Here is a 5,990-nt window from a genome sequence, read left to right as displayed (position 1 = left end):
TTATTTCCTTCTTCCAGTTAAAAAACAAACGCGAGAGAACAACCAGTGTCCATTCCCTGGCAAACGAACCGTCTCGACTTTCCCTTCATATTGCGAATATTGCTCCCAGTTGCTTCCATTTTGATATCAGGTTTGTGAAATATTAGGAAACAATTGAGGAGCCCATAGTCCTCGCCACTTAGAATAGAATCCCGAAATATGGTGATGATTAATCAACGAAGAAAGCTGCATGTATGCTTAATACTTATAAAGTGAAAACAATCCATTGCGCCAATAAGGAATATTATTTACAGATATGTCCAAGAGTTTAGATTTTGCCCTCGGATGGTAGCTCAGGGTGGAGACGGAAGACAAAACTCAGGGGTGAAGTTTTAGACGACAGCAGCCATGTTTATTGTTGAGTTATTTACTTCTGCCCCGTGAACATCAACATTATTACTATTTTTTCTTGTGATGATCAAACTGGTAATGAGAATGTTGCCTGCTAGCAATTTCCCTTGACAACAACGTAGGAATATATTCTTGATTCCCTGTCCTCATCCACAATGGCAACCTGACTTGGGCGAGCTGGGACTGGTTGATCAATGGCCTCTTCAGTGTCTCTGAAACACAAGCAAATGTTAGGATTAACTAATTATTGGTTCAGCAGCTCGACTACTGGGGATTATTAGGGCTTCGTTCCTGCCGAACTGAAGCACATGTGACACATGTGGTGTCTCCTTAGGCAAGTGACTATGTTCGCAATATGTCTGTCCAACCAGCAGTGAATGGGTACCCAGTAGGATGAGATAGTAATTTGACTGTTAACCTTTCGTGGCTCTGTGCATCACCTACGTCTGAAGGTCCATGAACTTTTATTACGCAACGCATGTTCGCTGTAAGGAGAAAAGACAGTGAGTGCGTGAGTGCGTGAGTATGGTTTTACGCCGCTTTTAGCAATATTCCAGCAATATCACTGCGGGGGACTCCAGAAATGGGCTTCCCACATTGTACCCATTAATCGAACCCGGGTCTTCGGCATGACGACTCACGCTTTAACCACTAGGCTACCCGACCGCCCCCTTAAATGACAGACTTTAGAGACCGGCAAAACGCCCGATTATTTACAGAGCGCCGTCATTTAGCTCAGTGCAGCGTCAAACAAGAAACAATAGAACTTGTTTATTAGACATGTGAACTTTGGAGTTGGGCAGTTGCAAGCTGTATTTACATGTAGGGAATGCATAAGATATAAACGTTTAGCATGTTGCAAACGTCGCATGATCAATGTTGTTGCTTTATTAATGATTGGTAACAATGGTGAATCTGTCATACCAACCCTTGCACCCCCTGTCCGAGGTCACGTGCTTCATGACAAACTGTTGTGTTTGGGAGTTGATTTCCTCGGGGCCTTGCCACATAAATCACTTACTTTCATTGCCAGACATTGGTGTAATTTTCTGTTCTTTCACCTCAAAACAAAATATCCCCTAATGTTTTGGCATAGTACATATGCCGGCAAATTGTGATGATTTTTTTCTGATATCATCATTGAGACTCCGGGGTAGACTTTAACCTTTAACCTCAAGTGCTGAGTGGACTGATTCTCATGCAATCAGTCACTGGTTTGCCTGGTCCAAATTATAAACATGCCGCAGTAATATGCTTGAATTATTAATGACTTCGGCGTTGAAAAACTTTCACTCACTCTCTCACTCAGAATTAAAAGAGACAATATAACAGAAACAAGTTACCGTTTAAGGTTTCCGTGCACTTTGTACAGGTTTATATCTAATGGCACCGCAGATTAGAAGAAGAACCACAGCAACTGCCAGACCGATGCCAATGTTAATTCCCTGCCATAGAGGCAAAGGGTGTAGGTCTGTTGTTCCTGTTGGAATATAATCATGTATAGAGTCATCATATCTCAATTGCGTAGATCGATGCTCATGATGTCAATCACTGCATTGTCTGGTCGAGACTCGATTATTTACAGACCGCCGTCATATAGCTGGAATATTGCTGAGTGCAGCGTTAAACAACAAACAAATTTAATGTATTTAGTATGACCCAACTGGGAATCAAACCACAGACCTTCCGCTCTCCAGGCAGACTGACTCTTAACCCGTCAAATTGATTGATGTCAAACGTGTTTATGGACTTTTTAATTAAATACTATTAATATCCTGTTTCCTATGACCCACAGGCCCCTAATCTCGTAATGCAGCACACATAACAACATATTTATGTACTTATTTTCCCAGATGCACGTGTAAAATGTAAATCAATGTTAAGTAATTGCACCTACTTGAATCACTTTGGTCACTGCAGTTCAATCTCAGATTTCTGTCCTCACTCCTGTTGGAAGTCGCTCCAGTTGCCGGATCTTCTTTTACACAGTTCACATTGCTGGTGGCTGTGATGGTTGATTCTGTGCTCTCTGTCTCACCTTGTGTTATCTCGTGCTCACTTGTGGGGGTCCCTGTGCCTGGGCTGTGTTCAGCCTCTGTAGGTGTGATGTGGGTACATCTGTCACCTTGGTACCCCTCCACACACGACCGACACGTGGAACTGAATTGATCACACAGAACGCAGTTGGGCGGACACCCTTCTTGACAGGATATCCCTGCCCATCCTTCTTTACATCCTTGAGAACACTGAAGTTGTGCATTGTCTGTGTAATGACACGCTCCGTGTAGACACCTGTCCCCACAAGTAGATCTGCAACCTTCTCCGCATTCATCTGGGCATCTGAAGCACTTCTCTTCCCGTCCAGGACACATCACCGAGCATGGATGACAGACTACAACAGTCTCACTTATTGAGCAGAAGTCTGTCCCTGAAAGTAATGAACAAAGCGTTGTCACTCTCGTTAATTCTGTTTTACCCTCATTTATCCACAACAATTTCTAAGTCGCTCAGATAATATACCTGATAAATACTCTCACCTGATGATATCTCAAACAGAACAGCGAAGGTGAGAACCAGTAATCTCATTACGAAGGTGAAGCTGGAGTAAACAGCGAGGACGTTTGGTATAGCTGCGATGTTTTGTTCACTGAATAACACCGTCTTGCAGCCGTGGTTTTGCTTCCTCAATGTTCGTTTCGCTTTCAATATCCGCATGACACATCGACATTTGATGAATCCAGAGGATTACAATTATCAATAACAAGCATAAACCGGTCATTTGAACTGAGGATTACACAATCATCGGAAAAGAAAAGTACTATGCTTGGCGCTACTTTATTAAATCTAAATGCAGATTACGCTCGGTCCCAGAAAGCATATACACGTGTCTATAACTTGCTCAGCCTGATGACAACAATTCCTATCTGAGAGCCCATGTTCACATATTGTTAGCGTTCACCGCCACACAAATATATATGCACTTCCTATCTGAAGGCGTTTTTTTCCGGTTTGGGGCAACAGTAGCTGGATATCTTGGACTTCGAAGAAAATTGTTGTGTTGATCATCATATCATCAGAGGGGTAAATCATCATATCATATATTGGTTAGTTGGTTGGTTTGTTGTTTTACGCCGCACTCAGCAATATTCCAGCTATATGACGGCGGTCTGTAAATAATCGAGTCTCGACCAGACAATCCAGTGATTGATATCATGAGCATCGATCCACGCAATTGGAACGAGCCTGACCATCCGATCCCGTTAGTCGCCTTTTACGACAAGCATAGTCGCCTTTTACCGGCAAGCATCGGTTGCTGAAGACCTATTCTACCCCGGAATCTTCACGGGTCTATATATAATATCGTTAACAAGATTGACGCTATTCTTGGACAATACCAACAACATTCCGCTATCTTGTCCTAGTCATGACAACCTGTTTAAGTTTATTATGTCAAGTTTTTGTTATATCTAATTCTTATTTAAATCTAATGTCATTGAATTATGAATGATTCGATGTCACAATTCAATCTGACCAAGAGCACATACATATTGTTACTGCTTCCCTGATCAAATTATTGTTTCAGTCCATGAAGGGGACACATTTAAGGATTGTGTTCCATTTCGTTTTCACTTATTGAGGGACAAGAGTCCCAAATTATGTGATATCCTGCAGCGTGGCCCAGGTGTTCAATTCACGTGGACATCGAGGCTTCATGATTTTACGTCAGCCTCTTTCACTACAACGGATCTAAGAGGGCAGGTCAGAGGCAGAACTGAGGTCGGTCCGACAATAGTGATGTATGACGTGTTTATGTGGCCTTGCGATGCCTACGAACAATGTAAATGACTAAACACTCAATCGAAGATCGCCACAGAACGAAACTGAAAAAGCTGGAATACCTACTCAGCACGTAGTCTAAATGCGCTACAGTAATGGAAATCCCTATCGGTACATCTTTAATGATCCGTGATGGTAGAATATGCTTGTCTTCAGCAACCCATGCTTGACGTAAGAGACGACTATGCTTGTCATAAGAGGCGACTAACGGGATCGGGTGGTCAGGTTCGCTGACTTGGTTGGTGTATGTCACTTGTATCCCGATTGCATGGATCGATGATCGTAATGTCAATCCCTGTCAATCAAGAACCTAGACGTTTATTAAATGGCCACAGTTCTAATAGTTTAGATCCTGAGGATAAGTAGTTTCTCGAATATACAACGAATGAGTGTGTGGGATAGATTTTACCGCCGCTTTGACCAGACCAGTTCTATCAATTCCTGTCAGCTTGATGTTGTGGAGGACAGCATTGTTTCAACCCTTAATGTAAAAATTAGTCTGTAAAAAGAAATACATTAAGGGTTGCGGGTTAACTCTTGTTACAACCCTTAATGTAAAAAATACTCTTCATGTAATACTATTTTAACGAGTCAAATATAGCCACTTAATGTTTATATATTTCGGATATGAAGTCTGTACCTTTTCCATAGCAGTTTATCATAACTTGTAGTAAGACCATTGTTGATTGAAAATAGCGAAAAAGAACATTAGGCATACGGCCTGTAGAGTATTTCATGTCAGTTAGGAACCGACTATTCGATCTTCTTGGGGAGCTGACATAAGCTCACAAGTTGAACAGAACTTCGTACCAAGTGAGCTGTAAATGCTATCTTTCGACATATTTTATGAATAAATCGTATTGGATTGTGAATAGATTTCGCATGACGGATGACGCACGCCGTACAAAGACGGATGGCAATACCACACATAAGCCTTTCGGACATCTTGCATGTATGGATAAAAATAAAGCTAACTAGAACTGTCCTGTGGGTAATTAATGAAGGTATGTTGTACACCTACGTACATATTTGAAAGAAATCGATGTAGTAGTTTAGAAGTTGTCCAGACAAATTGAAATGACGAAGTAATAAAAGACATAAGTCCGTCCAAATGAAAACCAAACAATTACAATGTCCCCACCAACATGTTGAAGTGGCCACGTGTACAAAGTTTAATTGAAATCAGTCAATTAGTTTGGAAGGAATTGTTCGGAAAGTTATTTTCTGCGGACTAGCGGACACGCTGATACAATAATAATAATAATAATAATAATAATAATAATAATAATAATAATAATAATGATAATAATTTATGCATTTGTAAAGCGCAGCATTCACTGTGCATAAGTGCTCTGTGCGGGGGTACAATGAACTAATAATCTAATGAAATGATATTAACTAGGGTTTTCAAAAGGAATTAATTCATAAATTTATATTTACTCATTTCGATGTTTGAGACCTGTAAATTAAAAAATGGCGACTTTGAGACCACCCTGGATTTCTGAATGAGGTTGTATTACTGTATGTTGTGCTGATCACACACACCTAGTTTCATAAAGAGCACTTATTTGTATGGTAAAATAGTCTTAAATAGGGCTAACTATTTCAATTTCGACCAATCAGAGGACTCCATTCCGTTGGTATTGTAATAAAATGTGCTTTGTGTGCAAAAACATATCTAAATATCCCTTTAACTAAATTTCAATCAGATGCCTCGATTATATTGCCATGATGGTGAAAAAACCTATTCGGTTGAGTCCTAA

At 40.7% G+C, this 5,990-nt stretch overlaps 1 pseudogene; it reads right to left on the bottom strand.

Annotated features, from left to right (window-relative positions):
* Nucleotides 1-423: 423 nt before the first annotated feature.
* On the bottom strand, nt 424-2,976 carry LOC139450463 (uncharacterized; annotated as a pseudogene).
* Between the last annotated feature and the right edge of the window lie 3,014 nt (nt 2,977-5,990).

This window comes from Haliotis cracherodii, unplaced genomic scaffold (genome assembly GCF_022045235.1).
Source record: "Haliotis cracherodii isolate W230 unplaced genomic scaffold, xgHalCrac1.p SCAF_8, whole genome shotgun sequence".
Classification (NCBI taxonomy): domain Eukaryota; kingdom Metazoa; phylum Mollusca; class Gastropoda; order Lepetellida; family Haliotidae; genus Haliotis; species Haliotis cracherodii.
The sequence above is the reverse complement of the archived record's forward strand: the minus strand, read 5'-3'. Positions and strand labels throughout refer to the sequence as shown.